Raw genomic sequence first — 25996 nt, forward strand, 5'->3', positions numbered from 1 at the left:
GATATATGGACCCAACTGTTCTTGATATGCTTGGAATTAGGGAAGATGTAGATTTGATGATTGGGTTTTTGGATTGGAGTGATATTATGTACACACATTTGCCTACATATCCTCGTCTTGTTTTGGAATTTTTAAGTTCATTGGATGTCCATTTTACTAATGAAGATGATTATTTTGGAAAAATCTCTTTTAGATTAATGAATCAAGAATTTCTATGGGCATTTAGTGACTTTAATTCTTGTTTTGGAATAACCACCGGTAGCCCTCGTAGGTTTGATCCAAGGTTTAATTGGAATCATTTTTGGAATGCAATAACTGGGTTAGATCAACCTTATGAGCCTTCAAGAGCTAAGGCCTCCCATATGCAAAACCCCATCTTTAGGTACCTACATAGAGTCATGAGTAAAACTATTTTTGGTAGGGGAGAGAGTGATGGGGTGGTTAAGAAAATAGAGCTTTATGCTTTATGGGCTATGCTTTATAAGGTCGAATTTGACTCTGGTTTTCATTTTGTTCAAACCTTATTGAGATCGGCTAGGGCATCATCGGGATCAATTGTTTTTGGTGGTTTGATTACCCGAATAGCTTGTAATTTAAATCTTGATGTTGATGGGTTGGAAATGATTCATGGTAATGACATGATTGACATTGATACATGTCTTACTATGAAAATGATCGTTCGGGATGAGAATGGTTTCGCGTTTCCTAGGAGGAGTGGTTCTCCTTTACCTCTTCCTTTTCCTGAACGAACTACTATTCGTAACCGGGCTAATTGGGTAATTTCTGAGTTAGATTTTGAGGATAACCCTTCTATACCTGGAGACACTGAGCCACATCATGAGCCCTCGTCATCTGGACATACGCAGCCTTCTAGTTTCATGGAGCCTGCTAGGCATTCTTTTGCATATGGCACGGGATCTTCTAGGTTCGATTTTTCAGATTTTTGTACGTCTCTAGAATCACTTCATGAGAAGCAAGATTCCCAACGAAAAATGTTGGAGGGGCGCTTCTCTTTATCTGATGATCAGTTTAGGGAGGTACAAAATCATTTTCAGTTTACGAGGAATTTTCAAGGTCAAGTGGTCGAGTTTGTGCAGGATTATGATACTGATCAGGCTAGGATGAGAGATTTTATGCAGAGTATGACGCTTACTAGCCAACAAGTTGATGCTTTATATGAGTATCATAGATCCTTGGGTGAGATTCTAGGTTTTCCTAGTTTTCCTATTGGCCAACCACGTCGTAGACCTCCTTTCCCTCGTCCACCTCCACCTCCTCCACCATACTGATTTCATTGGGACGATGAAATGTTTAAGTCTAGGGGGGTGTTATGTACTGTTTAGTTTGGTTTTCAGTTTTTAGTTTTTGATTAGTCTTTCATGTTGGTTCTTATTTTCATTGCTTGTTGCTTTATTTTGCTTGTTTTTGAAATAATCATGGCAAAAAAATTTTGAGAACATCAAATCTTCACTTATATGCTTTCTTGGATTCAAGTGAAATGTTAGCACGATTATTGTCTCGATTCATGATGTTCGCATGATGCTACTAGTAAACTTTGTGTAGTTCTTTTTCTATCTTGGGAAGCATTAATAAGCTAAGAATCTTATGGTGATGAGTTTTAGTTTTGGTTCAACCTTAAGGATTTTATCTTCACTACACTTGTGCTTAATGCTTGAATAGTTGATGTCATTGAAATAGTCATGATTCATCTTGTTTGCTTAGTACTTGGTTTCCATGGTGATCTCTCAACTTTCATTTTGGTTACTGGATGAGGCTCAAATCATTAAAGCTCATTTGGAAAAATCAAAATATCCCAACATGTGTGCTAAAAGTACATTTGTGAATAAGTTTTGCACAATGCAAACACTTAAAAAAAAAACACAATAAGGGATATAAAAAACAGTTGTCATGAGTGGAATCTAGCAAGTCACCCCTTTGAGACCGAGTTAGGTTACTGGGGAAATGACTGTTTAGCTTCTCTTGAGATTGAGCACACCTTTGAGACCTTGGGTTAGTTGAGAAATATGAACCAAGTGAATGGTAAGTAAGTGCCTATCACTGGTTACTTGTCTTTCACTGGAAACATTAGGAATTCAAATTTGATGACGACTTGACTAGGACATGGATTGAAACTTGAAGGGTGTTGAGTTACTTTTACACTGCGCACAAGATTTTTATGCTTGAACCATACTTTACTTGTTTCCATGATCATGCTTGTTAATGAAACTTTTTGATAGAGTTAGGAAAGTGCACTGGGTTTTATGAATGTGTTATAGAACATATGAATTTAGATTGCAGCATTTTGCTTGAGGATAAGCAAAGGTTTAAGTCTGGGGGTGTGATATGCGTAGATTATATACTCTTTTATGCATGTTTTTACGCACATTTACATACTTTGAGCATGCTTGATCTATGCATTTGTATACTTCCAGCTTTCCTTTTAGCATATTTACTCTTTTGGTTCGGAGATCTGCTTTTTGTGCATTTACTGTACGCAGGAGTCGATTTGGTGAAGAATTTACATCTTTGGGCAAGCCTTGGAGGAAACAAAGGGAGAAAGCACCAGGCCGTGTACCTCACACGGCCATGCACTGGGATGGAGCTCGGGCCGTGTGGGGTTTGGCACCAACAGAAGAGGAAGATGACATGGCCGTGTGAACCTCACACGGCCGTGTCAAGATTTGAAGCCAACCAGAGCAGAAGCCTTACATGGCCGTGTGGATCTACACGGCCGTGTGAGGTTTCCAGAGACCAAGCAGGCTGTGGCTGTGTGCACCACACGGCCGTGTAGCATTTCCAGAGACCAAGCAGGCTGTGGCCGTGTGCACCACACGGCCGTGTATCATTTCCAGAGAGCAGAAGGGTTCTGGCCGTGTGGAGTCACACGGCTGTGCAGGTTAGGCAGAGAGGGAACTGGACATGGCCGTGTGAATCTCACACGGCCGTGTCACGGGGCCGTGTGGCGCCCGAATCCCTCCTCTATTTAAACCCTCCTTCATGATTTGAAAGGGGATCTCTCCCCCTTTGGGAGAAAGCAAGATTTGGTGGTTTCCTCCCATTCTTGGGAGGATTTCTGGGCGATTCTAAGGGAGATCTCGACGATTTCGACTCCGGAGCGAGGATTGGATCCGAAGACAAGGCTTCTTCGTAGATAAGTTTTCTCTTCTCCCCTCTTCTTGTTTTCTTGGATTGGGGATTCAAGGAATGCTTGTAATCTCTATTCTTTCGGGTTTTCTTCCTCGATTCATGGAGTAGATCTTGTATTCTAGGAATAAGGGAGTATTTGTATGATGGATTGATGTAATCTCTTATGGATTTGCCATTTTCTTGTTTCAATGACATTATCTTGCTTGTATCAATTAGATCTTGAATGATTGATGTTGGTTTGTGCTTAATTCTCATTCTTGATTGATTGTTTGGATTTCTTATGGACTTGGTAAGGATAAACTCTCACTCGATCATCCGAGGGATCCACGTGACAGGTGCAAGCCCGTGTAAGGACGTTTGAGAGATAATCTTGAAGAGGAAATAGGAATATTCAAGAGAGTAGGATGGATTCTATGATTAGCTTCTTGTATCTTTATAGATTAATAAGTTGTGGGCTTCTATGTTGATATCCGAGGAAGGCATAGTAATAGGTGCGCTTCTGTGTAAGGACAACGTAGGTTCATGTCTAATTAATCCTATTTAGATACATTTCTCAGTCCTTAGCCGGTTGTCTATTGCAAGAGGGAACCGGCAACTTTCTACATGTTTGGCAATTGAGGAATAAGAATTGGTGAACCATTTACATTCAAGAAATCTTACAAAGAAACCGAAACTCCTAGAATCTCCCTTTATCATAACCCAAAACACTAAACTCTTGTTTGTTGATCTCTAATATTAGATTTGTTTACCTTTACTTTGCTTTTGAAACGATTGGATAGTTGTTTAGCTAATTCGCATTGAGACATTTCTAGTGCTTATTCCAGTCCCTGTGGATACGATAATCTTTTATATTACTTGCGACATTTCCGTACACTTGCGGAGCGTAACAGCACCTCTACCTTCTCTTTTATATTCCTTGGTCTTGGCAAATAAGGAAAGTTTTAATTAAAACTTCCTTAATTTCCTTGCCAATGAAAAGGCAAATTTAATTAAAAATTCCTTTTATTTATTAATGTGGTCGGCCCCTACAACTCTTCTAAACAAGGAAAGTTTTAAACACAAAATTAAAACTTCCTAATTTGTTTCCAGAAATTTTTAAAATAAAAATTTCTCTTTAAAAATTCCCTTCATGGTTGGTTATAAAAGGAAACTTTTATAAATTAAAATCTCTCTATTAAAATATGTGGATGATTACAATAAGGAAAGTTTTCTCCAAAATTAAAATCTTCCTTTCTATCTACAAATAAGGAAAGATAGCAAACTTTTCTCTTAATCTTTTGTAGAAACTATAAAAAGAAAGATTTAATTTTAAAACTCTCTTTTAAAATCATGAGGATAGTTACAAAAAAAGGAAAGTTTTATCAAAAATTAAAATCTTCCTTTTAACTACAAATAAGGAAAGATATCAAACTTTTCTCTTAATCTTTTGTAGAAAACTATAAAAGGAAAGATTTAAATTTTAAACTTTCTTTTAAAACCATGAGGATGGTTACAAAAAAGAAAAGTTTTATCAAAAATTAAAATCTTCCTTTTAACTATAAATAAGGAAAGATATCAAATATTCTCTTAATCTTTTGTAGAAAGCTATAAAAGAAAATATTTAAATTTTAAACTTTCTTTTAAAACCATTGTTTCCAGATAAGGAAAGATTTTAAAAATTAAAAACCCCTTTTAATTTAATTATGGCCGGCCACCTAAGCTTGGGTTCAAGCTAGGGTCGGCCACCTACTTGACCTATCTAACCTTGGTTTGGTCGGCCCTAGCTTGGGCTCCAAGCTAAGCTTGGCCGGCCACCTTAAGGTGGGTAAAAAGGTGGGTATGGGTGGGTATAACACTTTATAATTAAGAGGTTATGACAGAGACCGAGAGGAGGAATTGGTTTTGGTCTCCTGATGAACTTGAGCTTCCCGTGTTCGCCCCAAACACCCAACTCGAGTTTATCAATAATAACTAGTACCACTAAAGAGTTATTATTGAACTACCTCACCTATCCCATATTACTATATGGGCTCCTTCTTATCATGAGTGTATTAATCTCCCTGTGTTTAAGATATCGAATGCCCACTAATTAAATGAGTTATTGATAACTCACTTAATTAATATCTAGCTCCAAGAGTAGTACCACTCAACTTATCGTCATGTTGGACTAAGTCCACCTGCAGGGTTTACATGACAATCCTTATTAGCTCCTCTTGGGGGCATTATCAACCTAGATTACTAGGACACAGTTTCATTCTATAATCAACAACACACCATATAAATAATATCATTTCCCAACTTATCGGGCCTATTGATTTATCGAACTAAATCGCACCCTTTGATAAATTAAAGAAATGAATATTGAGTATATGTGCTTGTTATTATATCATGATTAAGAGCACACACTTCCATAATAACAAAAGTATTATTCTTTTATGCAGTCAGTATAAAAAGAACTTACCTTAAATGATCCTGCTCAATACACTCAGAGTGTACTAGTGTAATTTTATAGTCAAGATAAACTAATACCAAATTACACAACGACTATTCCAATGGTTTGTTCCTATCCATCTTAGTCATGAGATACTATTTATAATTTATAAGGAACTGATAACATGATCTTCTGTGTGTGACACCACACACCATGTTATCTACAATATAAATTAATTGAACAACTACACTTAGCATATAAATGTAGACATTTGACCAATGTTCTTATTTCTAAATAAATGTTTATACAAAAAGCTAGGCTTTTAGTATACATTCCAGCACTTCTCTCGGCCAAGGTGACACGGCCGTGTGGAATCACACGATCATACACCTCCTCCTCTCAGCCAAAGCCACACGACCATGTCTCTTTTCCTCTTAGCCAAAGTGACATGGTCGTGTGAGTTCACACGGCCGTGCACTTTCTTTTCCTCTGCTAAGGGTCACGGGCGTGTGACCCTTACACGGTCGTGCCCTGCGCCAGTTGGGAGTACCCTACCTGTCAGGGCCACTCAGCCCAGACCCGTTAGAAGCTTTAAACTCCCTTTCGGCTTTGCTTGGTTGCAAGTCATGTCCTACCAGTCGTAACAAGTTAGAATAAATATATGGACTAAGTAGCATATAATAGGTAAGAATTTCAAAATGTATACAGAACGAGAAAAAGTTTAAGGCTAGTAAGTTTAATGTTGGGACCGAATTTGAAATTCGGATATCATGTTTCTACACTCCTATGCACAACGAAAATTTAAAGTTTTATTTGTGATTTAACAATTAAATCAAAGGAGTGTTCGTATGGTTTTAAAACAAATATAAGCATGATCTTTATCTAAGCATGCAGTAATATCTAACTGTATAAGTAAGATCCTAAAAGTATAACAAAGATAAACTATCATGTGATTGATTCATATAATGCTAATTTAATTATTTTATTTAGACATGCTAAACTATCTAAAATAAGCATATTATATCATTTAAGCAAAACCTAATAAAACTATATATGAATCAATGTACAAGCATAAACATACCTTCCAAATAACCTGTGTTTGGGAATGACTTCAATTATTCTGGTAGTAGCGAAATAACTCTTCTTTCATTGTCACGAGCTCATACTTCATCTAATATGATCCATGATCGGAGTCCTCTTTCCAACACTTGATCGCACTAGAGATCAAGTGTCATTTTTCATCGAGATGGTCGAAACTGTTGGTTAGTCCTAGGAAAATGTACCGGTTCCACTGTACAAAAATTTTTGTACAAGTGTCAAACCTTTCCTTAAATAACCTATTGTGTTCTTTAGAAGTTAAATTAGGAATCGCAGACGGAACTTAACATCATTAATTCCAAATTTAACTTATCTGTTCTTAATGGTTTAGATTTGAATCGCAAGCGGAACTTAACACTATTGATTCAAATCCACCTATGTTATTAATTTCATTAAATATTAATTTCCAAAATTGGCTTCCAGGACTGCATGGCGAGGCACATGGCCTTCTTGGGTATGGGAGCAACCACCACCGCCTAGACAAAGCCTTTTAAGGAAAGCTAATATTTAATTTCCTTAAATAACTCTAGGTTAACCAAAAAGAATAATCGAATCACAAATTCAAAAAAGAAGAAAACACAAACTCAAAAAACTAATTCGAAAAACTAGATCTAATGCCTCTTGTGTTTGGAATTCATACAAAAAAAAATAAACTAGCATGATGCGGAAAATAAATACTAGTAATACCTTTCTTTGTGAACTTTAATGACCTCTTGATCTTCTATCGTATTCCTCTTCTAACCTCGGACGTTGTGTGGGCAACGATCTTCCGAGATGAGAACCACCAAACACCTTCTTCTTCCTTCCTAGTTTCGGCCACCAAAAACTCCTCCAAGGATGAAGAGGTTCGGCCACCACCAAGCTCCAAGGGATGCTAGAGACTAGGCTTCCTTTCTCTCCTTCTTCTCCTTGCTTGATCCGGCCACCAAAGCAACTCCACCAATAAGGAAGATTCGGCCACAATAAGGAGAGGAGAGAAAAGAGGACGGGCCGACCACACCAAGGAGGAAAAGAGAGGAAGAAAAGAATAGACTCGTTCACCATTAAGGCACCTCTACCCCCTCTTTTATAATCCTTGGTCTTGGCAAATAAGGAAATTTTAATAAAAACTTCCTTAATTCTTTTTCCATGAAAAAGAAAAAATTAATTAATTAAAAATAAATTTTCTTTTTCCAATTTTCTTGGCGGGCTACTTTCTCCCCAAAACAAGGAAAGTTTTAATTAAAACAAGAATTAAAACTTCCTAATTTGTTTCCAGAAATTTATAAAAATTTCTACAATGATTTTTCCCTTCATGATGATTTGTAAAAAGGAAATTTTATAAATTAAAATATTTCTTTTAAACATGTGGATAATTTCCAAAAAGGAAAGTTATCTTTAAAAAATTAAATCTCTTTTCAATCTACAAATAAGGAAAGATATCAAATCTTTTATTAATCTTTTGTAGAAACTAATAAAAGAGAATATTTAATTTTTAAACTCTCTTTTAAATCATGAACATGGTTAAAAAAGGAAAGTTTTCTCAAAATTAAAATCTCCTTTCAATCTACAAATAAGGAAAGATTTCAAATCTTTTCTTAATCGTTTGTAGAAAGCTATAAAAGGAAAGATTTAAATTTTAAACTCTCTTTTAAAACCATGATATCCACATAAGAAATAATTTTAATAAAAATTCCTTTTAATTTTCTAGTGGTCGGCCACCTAAGCTTGGGACCCAAGCTTTGGCCAGCCACCAACTTGGCTCATCCACTTGGTCTTGGCTGACCCTAGCTTGGGTTCCAAGCTAGCTTGGTCGGCCCCATTAGGATGGGTAAGAAGGTGGGTATGTGGTGGGTATAAATCTCTATATACAAGAGGCTACGATAGGGACTGAGAGGAGGAATTGGTTTTGGTCTCCCGATAAAATTAAGCTTCTCGTGTTCACCCCGAACACACAACTTAACTTCATCAATAATAATTCATACCACTAAAGAATTATTATTGAACTACCGCACCAATCCCAAATTATATTTTGGGCTCCTTCTTATTATGAGTGTGTTAGTCTCTCTGTGTTTAAGATGTCGAATGTCCACTAATTAAGTGAGTTGCTGACAACTCATTTAATTAATATCTTAGTCCAAGAGTAATACCACTCAACCTTATCGTCATGTCGAACTAAGTCCACCTGCAGGGTTTAACATGACAATCTTTATGAGCTCCTCTTGGGGACATTATCAACCTAGATTACTAGGACACAGTTTCCTTCTATAATCAATAAGTTACACTATAAGTAACATCATTTCCCAACTTATCGGGCATTTTGATTTATCGAACTAAATCTCACCCTTTGATAAGTCAAAGAAATAAATATTAAATATATGTCTTGTTATTATATTAGGATTAAGAGCACACACTTCCATAATAACTAAGGTCTAGTTCTTTTATTAAATCAGTATAAAAAGAACTTACCATAAATGGTCCTGCTCAATACACTTAAAGTGTACTAGTGTAATTTATTAGTCAAGATAAACTAATGCCTAATTACACTACGACTATTCCAATGGTTTGTTCCTTTCCATCTTAGTCGTGAGCTACTGTTTATAATTTATAAAGAACCGATAACACAATCTTCTGTGTGTGACACCACACACTATGTTATCTACAATATAAATTAACTGAACATCTACATTTGGTATATATAAATTGTAGACACTTGACCAATGTGATTCTTATAAATGCTTATACAAAAGCTAGGCTTTTAGTATACACTCCAATAGAAACATCTTCCTCGAAGATGAGGAAGGGGCTGCCTAATTATCTCTTCACAAGGGGTTGTCTAATAACCCTCAACAAGGGGCTATGCCTTCTAAAATTTTGCAAGAAGGTGGGCGGCAGCAATACTTCTTGAAGAGGAGAAACAACAACAAAGAGATGGGACTTTTCGATGGAAGAAAGGGAGAAGATCTCTATCTTCTTTCTTTGAAAAATGTGGATGCCAAAATTCTTCAATGAGAAGATAAATAACTTGCTGTATGAATTCTTCAAAGAGAAAAATCTCTGTTGAAATTCTCTCAAAAGATTCATATAGGTGGCCATCGAAGATTTCTTGTATCCGAATTCAGCAAAATCTAAAGAGGTGGGTGCCTTATTTTTTCAACAAGGAAGAAGAAAGTCCAATTCTCCAAAAAATGAATCCATAGAGGTGAAAAACTTCACCACTCAACTCTTCAAGGAATTGAAAAAAAAATGTGGCATGAGTGCAGAAGTGGAGAGAATAGAGGAGATTGGTGAGTGGGAAAGTGGAGAATAAGGGTAAAAGAAAAACAATTTTTTTTTATTTTCCTTTTTTTTCATGTTACATTGAAATGAAATTCTCCTTTTAATTTATTTTTATTTCATGATGCAATATTTAATATATTGCATTTCCTCATCATGCAAATATTAATGTATTGCATTTCCTATTGGGCTTGAGATTTTAAGACCTATTATCTCTTCCATCTTTATCTATTGAATTTTTAGATCTTTTCTAGAAACTAATAACGCAAGTTCATTGTAATCATATCAATGATCAAATATCGTTGATGCAGCAAACATACTTGCTCGCTATTACAATAACATAAATCTAATTTATAAACTTTGTGTGGAACTCTTCCACTCTCCTTGTTTCTATTGATTGGAAATCAATCTAACATTTGATCATATCAAACTTTATTTGTCAATACACTGTTTGATCATATCAAAACTTTATTCGTCAAATTCAACTACTTGAATTTTACTTTCTTAATGGGAAATAGGGAAACCAATACTTGTGTGGCCCTTAATAGTTTAGGGATACAGCTAGTCGTGTGTTCATAACTCTTTGTGATTTTGGACTATACTTATCCTTTATTCGGGCATACCCTTAATAACCTCCTCCTATGATGAACTCCTTAATTATAGGATGTTAGAACTAATTCTGATTAACACCCAACGAATCATGGTAAGAGTGTCTAGCAGCACCGCCCCATGATTCCCTAAGTATCACTGAATTGTGCCTGTAAGAACCAGTTGATTATAGTTAACGTACAGTCTGATCCCTTCATCTTATATATCCCGATCAAATCTACAACCATTGGTACATCGAGGGTTGTATATTGATTCAACAACCATGTGATATATCTTATAGTGAGATCGCATGTGTAATTAGGAAACTCCTTTCCTAAAGTATATCTTATAGCTCCGATCAGAGACTTTATATACTATAAAACAATATATTACATAGGATATCCACACTTATGGGTGTATGGTGAATCCTCGACCACAATACACTGACTCCTATATGTTTCATTAATACACCGAATCTCACCACCTAATGACCCTAATAAAGTCAGTAAATGAGTCAAAGTGCAGCCCCATCATATAGAGTCTCAGTGTTGTCCTAGGTCATAAGGACTACTAGTGTACAACCACAACCAAAGACTTATCCACTCGATAAATGATAACCACTTAGAAAGTCTGTGTGAGGGATGTTCGATGAACTCATCATATGATCACCCATCTATATGTTTAAACATCTCTATGTCCTTACCAATGAAATATGGTACACTACATCACAGATGCTAGTCTCTAGCTCAAGTAACCTTTTATCCTTGTTTATTAGGTGGCCCAATTGACTAGGAACAAATTTAGAATATACAGTGAATATTGATGTATTTCATGATGGCCATCATATGTACCACCACATCTCACTATAATATATTCAAAGACTTTATCTATGCTTCTAGCATGGGTATAAAGATAAAGTAAATGTCAAACTGAATTGAATTATATTAAAATAAAGGTTGTTTATTTACAAGAGTAAATAAAGCCCTAGCCAACAGTTGGCTTTGTAGGGCACCTACTCTAACAAACTCTCACTTACCCTAATGCCAACTACTCACTAGTTTCAAACCTATCAGTTCATGATGTTTTTCAAAAGATGGTCCTAGCAAGGGCTTTGTAAGTGGATCAACAATATTATCTGTAGAGGGAACTTTCTCAACTGTAATGTCACATCTTCCCATAATCTCTTGGATAATGTGGAACTTTCTTAGTATATGTTTGGACCAATGATGAGATCTTGGTTTCTTTGCTTATGTAATGGCACCAGTGTTGTCACAGTGAACTGGTACTGGATCAACTCCATTTGGAATAACACCCAGCTCTTGGATGAAATTTCTAATCCAAACTACCTCCTTTGTTACTTCTAAAGTCGCAATGTATTCTACCTCTATGGTGGAATCCGTAATTGTGTCTTATTTGGAACTCTTCCAAGAGACCGTACCACCATTCAATGTGAATACATATCCAGAGGTTGATTTCGAATCATCCACATATGATTGGAAGTTAGAGTCAGTATAACCTTCCAATTTTAATTCTCTAACCTCATATGTCATGAACAAATTCTTAGTCCTTCGTAAGTACTTAAGAATATCTTTCATAACTTTCCATTACAATGGACTGGGGTTTGATGGATATCGGCTCATGACACTTAGAGTGTATGCTATATTAGGTCTTGTAGATATCATACTATACATGATACTACCAATGGAAGATGCATAGGGAATGCGTGTCATCGTCTCTATCTCTTTGTCTGTCTTAGGGCACATAGACTTGGATAAAGTTATACCATGACACATTGGTAAGTATCCTCTCTTAGATTCTTCCATTGAGAATCTTCTGAGTATGGTATCTATATATGTGGATTGGGTCAGCCCCAGCATCCTCTTTGATCTATCTCTACAAATCTGTATTCCCAATACATAAGATGCTTCATCCAAATCCTTCATGTTGAATCTACTGGCTAACCATACTTTTGTTGACTGAAGCATTCCTACATCATTCTCAATAAGTAGAATATTATCAACATATAGTATTAGGAATGTCACTGCACTCCCACTAACCTTCCTATACACACATGTTTTCTCAGGATTTTTAATAAAATTAAACTATCTAATTGTATCATCAAATCTGAGGTTCCAACTTCTCGATGCTTGTTTGAGACCATAAATTGATCTCTGAAGTTTGCATGCTTTATGGTCACTTCCCACATATGCGAAGCCTTCAGGCTGAGACATGTAAATCTCTTCCTTAATATCACTATTAAGAAATGTCATCTTCATATCCATCTGTCATATCTCATAGGCATACCATGCAGCTATGGCAAGCAATATCCGAATGGACTTAAGCTTTACGATTGGTGAAAAAGTTTCATCATAGTCAATTCCTTGTCTTTGATTATATCCTTTTACCACCAATCTAGCTTTGAAAGTTAATACCTTTCCATCAACTCCAAGTTTCCTCTTGTAAATCCATTTGCATCATATGGGAACGATTCCTTCAGGTGGATCCACTATTGACCAAACTTAGTCTGAGTACATGGAGTCCATTTTAGATTCATGGCTTCTAGCCATTGCATCGAGTTGATATCAGATATCACTTCCTTAAAGGATCTAGGATCACATCCATGATTAAGATCATTCTAATTTCCTTCAAGGAGTAGACCATACCTCACAGGTAGTCTTGAGACCCTATCTGATATCCTTAAAGTGTGTACTTATTCTACTGGCTATTGGGGTGTGAGCTCTATTATATTAGTTGTGGAATCATCTTGAACCTCTTCGAGTTCTATAATCCCATCTTTTCTATCTAATAGAAACTCCTTCTCTAAGAAGGTGCCATTTCTTGAAACAAATACTTCTATTTTCTTAGGATTATAGAAATAATAGCCAATGGAATTCTTTGGATGTCCTACAAAATAACATAAAGTGGATTTACTATCCAATTATTAGCAAATCCCATCATAGATCAAACCATGCCCATCAACGTTCGATTACGATGTTCTACTACACCATTAAGCTGTAGTGTCACAGGAGTAGTCCACTGTGAGAGAATCACATTCTCTTTTAGATAGTCCTTAAACTCTGTACTCAAGTATTCTCCACCTTGATCTGATCAAAGCTTCTTAATACTTTTTCCCAGTTATTTTTCTACTTCATTTCTGAACTCTTAGAACTTTTCAAAAGATTCAGACTTATATTTCATCAAATATATGCACCCATACCGTGAATAATCATCAGTAAAAGTAAAAAAGTAGTAATAGCTATATTTCGTGCTAACACTTAATGGACCACATACATCGGTATTGATCAAATCCAACATATCATGCACACGTTCCACTTGACCTTTAAAAGGCGTCTTAGTCATTTTTCCTTTTAAATAGGATTCACAAGTTGGTAGGGAATTTATGTATGACAAATCAGATAATTCTTCACTTACTAACTTAGTCATCCTTCTTTGAGAAATATGACCTAGTCTAGCATACCATTTGTGTGCTTGATTTGTACTATATTCTTTTCTTTTCTTTGTTATTGATTGTGCATATATATTGTTTACTGGAATATCTTTTAATTTTAAGTTATAGAGATCATTTTCTAGTTCACCAGTCCCAATCAAACATTCATCCTTGTAAATATTGTAAACACCTTTTGTAAAAAGACAAGAATAACCACATCTATCAAGCATAGAAATAGAAACAATGTTTTTGACTAAGTCTAGAACAGATAAAACATCTCTTAAATACAACTTAAAATCATTGCTCAAGATCAAAGTAATGTCTCCTACAGCTCTCACAACAACTCTTGCTCTATTCCCAAGTGTCAAGAAGGTCTCACACTCTCTGAGTCTTTTACTTCTTGTCATCATCTATAAATTATTGCAAAGATAAGAACCACAACCAGTATCCTACCCATGAATTAGAGTTAATAGAGACATTAACTTCTATATAGAGTATACCTTTGCCAGAATGCTTCTGAGCAAGATACTCCTAACGATTGCACCTCTAATGTCCAGACTTATTGCAGTGGAAACAAACATATTTTGACTGATTAGGCTTTTTGGGCCTTGGCTTCTTATTAGGCTTAATCTTCTTCATTGGGGCAGAACACTTCTTTCCCTTTTTCTTGGGTCCTTTCTTGGATCCAGAAGATGAACCCACAAGGAAAATAGATTTTTGCTTTTTCATGGTTGCTTCATAATTTGCAAGCATATTGACTAGCTCTTCAAGGGTAGCCTCTGTAGGACCGTTAGATTCGATAGAGGGGGGGTGAATATCGATTCGAAAATATCGAGTATAAGCGCAGCGGAAAAGTAAATGAACACAGTTGTTTTTTACTTCGTTCGGAGCCTGTGACGACTCCTACTCGAAGGCTCGTGGTCCTTGACCACTTTCGTTGGGCAATCACTAGCAATTCGGAATAATAATTACAAAAGAACCGTACAGGGAATGCTAATGAAACTGAAAAACAAATACCGACAAAAGGGAAAAAAACGAAGCGTAGTGTCGGAGCTTTGTTGGCGTCGCACTGAGCGTCGAGCAGCAAGACCAGCAGTAGAAGAGTTCTCAGCTTGATTGATTTCTGAAGCTCCTGCCTGGGGCTTCTTTTATATGCTATTCCGGGCGCCTGGATTCCTTCCGGGCGCCTGGAGTGTGACGTAACTGCTCAAACCAAGATGCTCCACGTGGCGACGACTTGGCTGGATAAAATTCGCCTTCCGGGCGCCCGGATCCCTTCAGGGCGCCCAGACCTCCGGGCGCCCGAACCTCCGGGCGCCCGGACTACCTTGTTCCAGAAAACTCCCTTTTCCTACAAAACAAAGTTAGTCCGAGGCAAATGTATATCCTGTAAAACAGATTGTCAGCACAGTTAAAGTTCAACAGATAAATAAAAAGAGTATGACTTAGATTCCGTCTCTCCGAGACCGGAATCTAGTCATGATCTCGACTTAGATATCCGAAATGGATCTAAGTCGGATCGACGCCTAATGTTCCCTTCCCGGGAACGCGTCCTCACAGTCACTCCCTTCCAGTGACTTACCTTGCTTACCTGCCAGACGTCCGGTCAGCCCGTCGACCCGTCTGGACTTCTCGCCAAGCGTCCGGTCAGCCCGTCGACCCGCTTGGACTTCTCGCCAGCTATCCGGTCAGCCCGTCGACCTAGCTGGACTTCTCGCCAAGCGTCCGGTCAGCCCGTCGACCCGCTTGGACTTCTCGCCAGCTATCCGGTCAGCCCGTCGACCTAGCTGGACTTTTCCTGCACACTTGATCAAAGTGTCAGACAACAACACAACTAACTTAACCTATTTGTCATTCATCAAAACCTGGGTTAGACCGTTAGTGCTACCCGCACCAACAATCTCCCCCTTTTTGATGGAATGACAACCTGGTTAAGTTAGTGAAAACATATGCAAGAAAACAACATGCATTTATGTGGTTGTAAAGTTTGTTAGTTTGTATTTTCAAATTGGTTTAGCTAACTTAACTAACTTAACTAACTTAACCACCTAACCCTCCTCCCCCTTTGGCATTCATCAAAAAAAATGAACAAAGGTAAATAACCATAGTGAAGAGTTACTGTAACAGGTAATCAAATTTTGAAAGATAGCTAAGTTTGGTTCAAAATTTGAAAGATAAAAGTACAATTTTTAACACCAAGTTAAAAAAATAGTCAAGTTGACTTGGGGTAGACCAGTTGAGTTTTGAAAAGTTAAAGTTAATCAAGTTTAACTTTTCAAGCGTGTAGAAATTTTCAAGACAGGTTTTTCAAATTTACTTTTTATGTTTAAGTAACATTTAATTTTCAAAAAGGTAAATTTTTCAACTTCGATTTAAAACAAAGCAAAAATTAAACTTTTCAAGAAATAAAATTTTTGTCAAAATTAATTTTTAAGGCTAATTTTGGAAATAGTTAATTTTTCAAATCAGGTTGAAAATTAGGTGGGATTAAACTTTCACATTTTTCAAATACTTAGTTAAATTTAACTTTTTGTAACTCAATGTTCAAACATAGGTTAGGTTTTAAAAGGCATTTTTCAAACATACAAAATTTGAGTTTATTCTCCCCCTGAACTTGATACTTACTTTAACCAGCTGTCTAACCAATTAGCTACTAACTGACTATCAGAAGATAGTAGCTTTCACTTGGTTAGTCAGATTAAGTTAATTATAACCAGTCAGTGTTTGACTTGACTGATGAACTTTAATCTGATTAATATCTGAATTGTATTTAACGTCCAGACTTATGTTGATGCACTGAAATAAGCATCTTAAGTCCAGACAGTTGGCCTATGCATCTCACCACTTTCTATGTTTGTCAAACACAAGCAAGGTAAACCTAAGGTGTTGGTGAGATGCTCAAAAACTAGTCTTATGGGTACATGCTTTCTAAGGATTCAAAAACTAGTCTAAGGCCAAAAACTGTTTTTGAAAATCTAAGAATGGAAAGTTTTGAAAACAACCAAATTTGACTTATAATTTGAAAGAGTGATTTTTGAAAACAATTTTGAAATTTAAAATTTCTAGTCTATTGAGATATAACATAATCAATGTAGGTCTGAAATATCACTAGATAAATCCAAAATATTTTACAAGTAGTGTAGCTACAGAAGTAGGTCATCACTAAAGCTACTGAGATGATGAAGGGGGTGGTCCAGATCCCAAGGATCAAAGAAGTGCCATCAGCTCAGTGTGTCGGGTGTCTCCGGCAACTCGTAACTCGGCAACCTCTCGCCGTATGTCCCGATGAAAATCAGAGTTCTCCTGCTGGAGACTCGCCATAGCTCTCTCTAGTCCGGTCATACGGTCGGCTAGAGTGCGGGGAGCGTGTCGTGGTGCTCGAGCTGGGGGTGGTGGTGGAGCCGGTGCGACTGCATCTGGAACGGGCTGGTGCTGTATCCCCCTCCGCCAAGACATAGTCCCGTCATCTCTATCTATATGGATGCCGGCTAGGGAAAAGTTCCGAGTGGCTATAACATCGAACTCGGTCATATGGGCAACGTCTCCCCTAGTGACATCAATGTGCAACGAGGACATATAGGCTGTCAGAATGTGACCAAATGGCATATGGACTCTACTGTCAGTCACATATCCAGCTGAATAGATGATGGTGGAGAAGATATGTAGGCTGATGTCAATGTCTAACCTATGAATCAGGGCATAAAGTAAGAACGAATGGAATGGGCGCATCACAGCGATGTCCCGAGTAGTCAGTGGTAAAATGCAAAGGACTATAACCCTATAAAGAGCGTAGTCCTGGACTCGAAGTTCTACTGACCTAAACTGTGTCACAGTGGGATCTCTCTCTCCCCCGAAAAAATACGAATAAATCGTATCGAGAGTAATATGTGAGTAGGGATCTTCGAACGGTAGATCCCTCGGAGGATAGCACAAAAAGGAGCAAGTAGATGGACGCAACTCTAAAAACTCTCGGATAGTCGTAGGGGAAAATACGATATCAGTGCTTGCTGCCCTAGTGGTATAGGTGAAATCGTCTACTTTTACTAGGTTATTGCAAAATTCGGCACACAGACTTATGTTTATTGGACTGGTACATTCAACAAGGTTCGTTAAGTTATAGTGGCCTATAACCTCTAAAGCAGAGGGACATGACCTTAGAAAGAACGATCTATCTATGCAGGTAGTCCTAATGGCCTTATAAATGGTGGACTCAAACTTAATCCTAAGTTCGTCTGTGGGAAACCTAGGGTCTGTACTAGCATTGGAGGGTCCAGCACCAGTATTTGTTCGTTTCCTACTGTATATAAATAAAAGAATATTCTAAGAAAAAAAATTGAGAAGACAAATTCTAATAAGATTTTAGAGAGGGGAAGTATTTTATTTACCGAGGAGCCATCGAAAAATATAGATTTGACGACCTCGGTTGAATCGCAACAGCGTCTTCACCGCAAGAAAATTTTGATTTAGAGTACTTTCGCACTGAGGTTCAAAGTGAACCTTGGCAAAAGTGAGAATTGGTGGGGCAAAGGTTGGGGGCGCCTGCTGCCCCTTATTTATAGGGGATTCCGGGCGCCCGGGGTTGCTAGGGCGGGGCGCCCGAAACCCCTTCCGGGCGCCCCGGAGGGGAATACCAGGGGCGCCCGCCCTTGGTTTTTTTTTTTTTTTTTTTTTGAAATTAGGTTTGAAGTTAAGTTTTAAGTTTGAATAAAATTTTGAAATTAAGTTTAAAATTAAAATTTTGAAATTAATTTTTAAGTTTAAAATTTAAAATTTTGAAATTAATTTTTAAGTTAAAATTAAAAATTTTGAAATTAATTTTTTAAGTTAAAATTTTGAAATTAATTTTTAAGTTTAAAATTTTGAAATTAATTTTTAAGTTAAAATTAAAATTTTGAAACTAATTTTTAAATTAAAATTAAAAATTTTGAAATTAATTTTTAAGTTAAAATTGAAATTTTTAAATTAATTTTTAAGTAAAATTAAAGTTTTGAAATTAATTTTTAAGTTAAAATTGAAATTTTTAAATTAATTTTTAAGTTAAAAAATTTGAAATTAATTTTTAAGTTAAAATTTTGAAATTAATTTTTTAAGTTAAAATTTTGAAATTAATTTTTAAGTTAAAATTAAAATTTTGAAATTAATTTTTAAGTTAAAATTTTGAAATTAATTTTTAAGTTAAAATTAAAAATTTTGAAATTAATTTTAAGTTTAAAATTAAAATTTTGAAATTAATTTTAAAGTTAAAATTAAAATTTTGAAATTAATTTTAAGTTAAAATTAAAATTTTGAAATTAATTTTAAGTTTAAAATTAAAATTTTGAAATTAATTTTAAGTTAAAATTAAAATTTTGAAATTAATTTTAAGTTTAAAATTAAAATTTTGAAATTAATTTTTAAAGTTAAAATTAAAAATTTTGAAATTAATTTTTAAGTTAAAATTAAAATTTTGAAATTAATTTTTAAGTTTAAAATTAAAATTTTGAAATTAATTTTTAAAGTTAAAATTAAAATTTTGAAATTAATTTTTAAGTTAAAATTAAAAATTTTGAAATTAATTTTTAAGTTAAAATTAAAATTTTGAAATTAATTTTTAAAGTTAAAATTAATTTTTAAGTTAAAATTAAAATTTTAAAATTAATTTTTAAGTTAAAATTAAAATTTTGAAATTAATTTTTAAGTTAAAATTAAAATTTTGAAATTAATTTTTAAGTTTAAAATTAAAATTTTGAAATTAATTTTTAAAGTTAAAATTAAAATTTTGAAATTAATTTTTAAAGTTAAAATTAAAATTTTGAAATTAATTTTTAAATCTTATTCATCTCACCCGAACTATATTATCAATCAGGGAATCCTATGATTTTGTGAGATGAAATAGGTTTGATTACAGACTTTTGGTTTAACTTGTGTTAGATTCAGACTTAGCTTTGGTTTCCACAAATAGGCATTCTTCGGATAAACTTCTAAGCTTGGTGAGTCACAAGGACATCATTAGAAGTAACCAACCTTTCGAGGTTTTCCGAATAGTCCTATCCACGGAACTTAGTACTAAATCTTGGTCTAACTGGTTAGGATTCGTTTAAGAGTAGCTTCGGTCAGTTCCACTTGGCCAAATGCATCAGATCGAAACCATATCTTTCTAGACATGCGATGCCCAAGTTTCCCTAACGTACTATCATCCAAAAAATTTCACCAATACCATGATTCAAGTTAAACTTGGTCTCTAATTCTAATTGCCCTGCCGGGTTTGTTAGTTTTGGGTTACCCTGTCGGGTAAGTTAGTTTTGGAGGTGCCAGCTATTCTGGAGCCTCCCCTGAATTATTGGCCATTAATTTAAGTTTTAATTTTAGGCTTGTGTCGATTCTTTTTATAGTTATAGTTAACTTGGTGATAATTTTGTTGTTTCTTAAACTGTTTAGATTTTGAATTTGATTTAGGTTTGTATTTTGGATTTTGGTTTGGTTTATTTAATTTTATATAATGTATTTTTTCTTTAGGTATATAATATTGATTAAGTCCTACTTGCGTGGTCAGACACGCTTTCGGAACCCAAGCTAAATTGGTTGACTTGTATTGGGTTATTAATGATTTGAAGGTTTTATTTGAATTTGACTTATATCCTAGTCCGGTTTTATTATAACATGCTTTTTGATTATTTAGGATTAAGTCTAGATTTTTTGATCTTGTTGTAAATTTTTCTAGCATTTCTTTTAAATCTTTAACATCATTTTTTAACGATAGATTTTCCTCTTCAAGTGTTAGATCTTGAGTTGGATTCGAATTTTTTAATTGTTCCTTGAGGTTTTGATTTTCCTCAAGAAGTGATTTGTTTTCATTTTCTAATTTAGTTAATTTACTATTTAAACAGGAAATAATTCTAAAAAAATTTTTGTTTAAATTAAAGTATACCTCATTCGGGCCTTCGGAAACGAGTACGGACTCGTGGCTTGTTTCGGGTTCAGACCCGTCTTCATCTTCCGACTCGTTTTCTGTTTTGGCTTCGCGGGCCATCAGTGCGAGGTGGCTTTGATGTTTCTGCTCTTCTTCCTCCGATTCGTCCGAGGAGTCGTCCCACGTTGCTTTGAGTGCCTTCTTTTTGGTTGGCTTTGGTTTGTCGAACTTTAGTTTTGGACATTCGTTCTTGTAATGTCCCTTTTTGTTGCAGCTGTAGCAAGTCACGTTCTTTTGTTTTGAGGGAGAGCTGATCTTTTGAAGATCCTTTTTGCTGAAGCTCCTCTTTCTCCTGGTGAACATTTTTCTTACCAAGTTCACCAGGTGTTCTTCGTCTTCAGAATCTTGATCGGAGTCTTCTTCAAGTTCAGGCTTGCTTTTCTTTTCTTTGGAGGAACCTGCAAATAGAGCTATACCTTTCTCGGCTCCAACATTAGTTTGTTCGTGTAATTCTATTTCACAAAACAGCTCGTCTAATTTTAAGTTGGAAAGATTCTTAGAAATTTTGTAGGCATCCACTATTGATGCCCACAAACTATTACGTGGAAAGGCGTTTAAAGCGTACCTTATTAAGTCTCTGTTCTCCATTTGGTGGCCTATCGCATGAAGCCCGTTGAGGATGTCCTTGATCCTCGCGTGTAGTTGATTCGCTGTTTCTCCTTCCTGCATTTTTATATTAAAAATTTTATTTAGAAGCAGGTCTCGTTTTGTTACCTTAGCGTCGCTCGTTCCCTCGTGCAGTTCGATCAGCTTGTCCCATAGCTCTTTAGCGTTTTTGTGTGGACCGACTCTGTTCAGTTCTTCTCTTGTCAATCCGCACTGTAGAGTGTTGCTCGCTTTATTTTCTGTTGATGCTTTTTTCTTGAGATCTGCTGTCCAGTCTTCAGGATCCACTAGATTCCCGGCGTTGTCCACTGGAATTTTGTAAGGTTTCGTAATGCTCATCCACTGGTCGAAGTCTGTTTTGAGGTAGACCTCCATGCGCTTCTTCCCCGTTGAAGAGTGGAGGTCGTACTGTGCTGAATCCTTCTTGTTGGGACATTCTGTGCACAGGTAAATAACCAAAAAAAATCCCAAGACTTGGTCTTGGATTAGTAGTGCGGGAAGAGAAAAATAGAGAGAAAAAAAAAATCTAGATTCGTGTTGCACTAATTTAAATTGATTAGAGAAATATTAAGTTAACGAAACACCAGTTTTAAAATTAATTATAAAAAAAACAAAAACAATTCACCCCCTGTCTGATTGGTGGTTGCACCAAATCAGAGCGGTACCTGCTCTGATACCACTTGTAGGACCGTTAGATTCGATAGAGGGGGGGTGAATATCGATTCGAAAATATCGAGTATAAGCGCAGCGGAAAAGTAAATGAACACAGTTGTTTTTTACTTCGTTCGGAGCCTATGACGACTCCTACTCGAAGGCCCGTGGTCCTTGACCACTTTCGTTGGGCAATCACTAGCAATTCGGAATAATAATTACAAAAGAACCGTACAGGGAATGCTAATGAAACTGAAAAACAAATACCGACAAAAGGGAAAAGAACGAAGCGTAGTGTCGGAGCTTTGTTGGCATCGCACTGAGCGTCAAGCAGCAAGACCAGCAGTAGAAGAGTTCTCAGCTTGATTGATTTCTGAAGCTCCTGCCTGGGGCTTCTTTTATATGCTATTCCGGGCGCCTGGATTCCTTCCGGGCGCCTGGAGTGTGACGTAACTGCTCAAACCAAGATGCTCCACGTGGCGACGACTTGGCTGGATAAAATTCGCCTTCCGGGCGCCCGGACCTCCGGGCGCCCGGACCTCCGGGCGCCCGGACTACCTTGTTCCAGAAAACTCCCTTTTCCTGTAAAACAAAGTTAGTCCGAGGCAAATGTATATCTTGTAAAACAGTTTGTCAGCACAGTTAAAGTTCAACAGATAAATAAAAAGAGTATGACTTAGATTCCGTCTCTCCGAGACCGGAATCTAGTCACGATCTCGACTTAGATATCCGAAATGGATCTAAGTCGGATCGACGCCTAATGTTCCCTTCCCGGGAACGCGTCCTCACAGTCACTCCCTTCCAGTGACTTACCTTGCTTACCTACCAGACGTCCGATCAGCCCGTCGATCCGTCTGGACTTCTTGCCAAGCGTCCGGTCAGCCCGTCGACCCGCTTGGACTTCTCGCCAGCTATCCGGTCAGCCCGTCGACCTAGCTGGACTTCTCGCCAAGCGTCCGGTCAGCCCGTCGACCCGCTTGGACTTCTCGCTAGCTATCCGGTCAGCCCGTCGACCTAGCTGGACTTTTCCTGCACACTTGATCAAAGTGTCAGACAACAACACAACTAACTTAACCTATTTGTCATTCATCAAAACCTGGGTTAGACCGTTAGTGCTACCCGCACCAACAGCCTCTAGCTTATTCATATTGAAGTTGACCAAAAAATTATCAAATGAGGAGGGGAGAGACAACAATATGATGTCTGTCGATAGCTCATGTGGAATAACCAAGTCAAGGCTCAATAACTTTTCAATAAGCCCAATCATCTTGACCCCATGCTCATGGACTAAAGCCCCATCTCATATATGAGCCGTTATGAGCTTCTTGACAATCGTGTGCCTGACTGAATGAGTCTGTGCACCATACAACTCTTGAAGGTGTATGTGAATATCTTTAACATCCACAGTCTCCTCAAACTGCCTTTGCATTTCATTTGACATTGAAGCCAACATATAACATCTTGCTTAAAGATTATGGTCCGACTATTTTTCCAACTCATCAAGGGTGGCATTTATAGGAACCTCTTTTGGAGGTGCCTTATCTAATGTATATGTAATTTTTTTATATGTCAGAACAATCTTTAAATTTCTTAGCCAATCAGAATAGTTAGGTCTAGTTAATTTATTCTGATCAAGTATCACATATAGTGGATTCCAAGATGCCATATCAAAAATATACTGAAATGAAATAGATAATTAATATTACTAATTATTTTAAATAATTCATAAGACAAAATATGTGGACTTTTATATTTTGAATTGCCTCCCACTATTTTTGACATTTCCATCACCCTCTAATGGAAACAGAAAATTATATTTCCTTAGTGAGTACATAGAACCCAAATAGCCAATTGTGATCCCTGAATGATATCAGCCGATCATAATTTCCAAAATGTAGAACTCAATTACATCATATGCAACCTCTATGTAATTCGCCTCACGTTTGATAAGGGCCCAATAATATGACACCGATTATCTTTGTGTGTCAAGTCGACCCATCAATGTTAGATTATAATGGGTGGTTGCCATACATTCCCTCAATGATATGAGTCAAAGTCATGGGAGTTCCTTCCAATCCACATCATTTATGTCAGTGGAATACACAGCTTTCAGGCCTCCCCAATGATATGAGCCAGACACTGACCACAGGTAGCTTTCATCATGCAACCACCATTGATGGAAGGCAGTGAAAAAAATAATCTTTTATTCTTCCCCTTATGGCTTGATATAAATTTTGAATCATATTCAAAATAAGGGATTTTAATTTAAATATTTATATCAGCACTCGAAAGATATAATATGTTTTATGTATGTTTGCCATATTCAAGCAACCACGTTATAAAATAACATACATACATATTTCTAATACTATATATCAAATATATCATATTTTAAGGGTGAGCAATCAGTGAGAGCCATTGGATCATCCTTCTTGCATTGTATGCATAATATCAAATATTTTATATCAATTAATTAACAATTAATTAATTGATCAATTTATGTTTCTTCAAATTTTACCGCAAGATTATCAACTAAGTTGATAAATCAATTTATCTATAATCAATTTTGGTAAACCAATTATTATAGGTAAAATCATGTTTCACTATAATATGTTACCAAATATTTTATGTGGTCAAATCAATTAGCAAGAACATATATACTTTTGTCTTAAAGTCCAAATGACAAACAATGATAACTTGGCTCTGATACCACTGTTTCGAAATTTAGATATTGTGTTTCTACACTCCTATGTATAGCGAAAATTTAAAATTTTATTTGTGACTTAACAATTAAATCAAACGAGTGTTCGTATGGTTTTAAAACTGTAACGCCCGCACCTTCTTCTTTACTCAAACCTAAGTCACGGACGTTACACTTTTCATACCTTCTAAAGACTTCATTATATGCACACTGCTCGGTTCAAAGATCTACTCTGAACTTGTTTCGAATGTTGAGTCGTGGTTTGGAGCGATGCAGAGCTGAGATGAAGTCTAGAGCTGCTAGAGGGTCTGGGTCGTGTGCCCCTGACCAACCGTGCAGCCTCACCCGAGAAGGAGCTAGTCGTGGTCGTGTGGTGATAACCGGACGTGTGACCTTACCGACACGAGTCTGGGCACGGCCGTATGTGCCACATAGTCGTGTAAGACCTTCACTGCTGGAGTAGGGCATGGTCGTGTGAAGCCACATGGTTATGTCATCTTACCCGAGAAGAAGAGGTGCATGGTCGTGTGACTTCACACGGTCATGTTACCTCGCCCGAGACCAAAATGATGCACGGTCGTGCGAATCCACACGGTCGTGTCACTTTGGCCGACAGGAAGAGGTGCATGGCCGTGTGAAACCACACGCCCGTGTCACCTTGGCCGAGAGCAGGAGGTGCACGGCCGTGTGAATTCACACGGCCGTGTCACCTTGGCCGAAAGGGAGAGGACCGTTGTCGTGTGAATCCACACGGCTGTGTCACGGGCTGTGTGGAGGTCACACCCAACCCTACAAAAGGAGTTGTTCTCCCCTTTGTACTCCTCCTTGGACTACCCTTCTATCCCTTTACTTGAGGAAGAGTCTTTGACACACTAATTGCTAGCAAACTGTAAATTCATCAGAAGCAACTCTTAACGGTATTTCATGCATAAACAAAAAGTAGGAAATTACACTACACCCAGTTTTAACACATTCCCCCCACTAGTAAGTTCCAGGATCCTTTCCACGATTTCATCACACACACACCCACCAAGCACTGCTCCTGTTGCCCCCTCTTACTCGTGCTTTCCTTTACCTTTATCTGCAGTATAAGGAAATGCAAATCTATAAGTCAATGCTTAGTAAGTATCATCTACTCACAAA

This window comes from Zingiber officinale, chromosome 5A (genome assembly GCF_018446385.1).
Source record: "Zingiber officinale cultivar Zhangliang chromosome 5A, Zo_v1.1, whole genome shotgun sequence".
Lineage (NCBI taxonomy): Eukaryota > Viridiplantae > Streptophyta > Magnoliopsida > Zingiberales > Zingiberaceae > Zingiber > Zingiber officinale.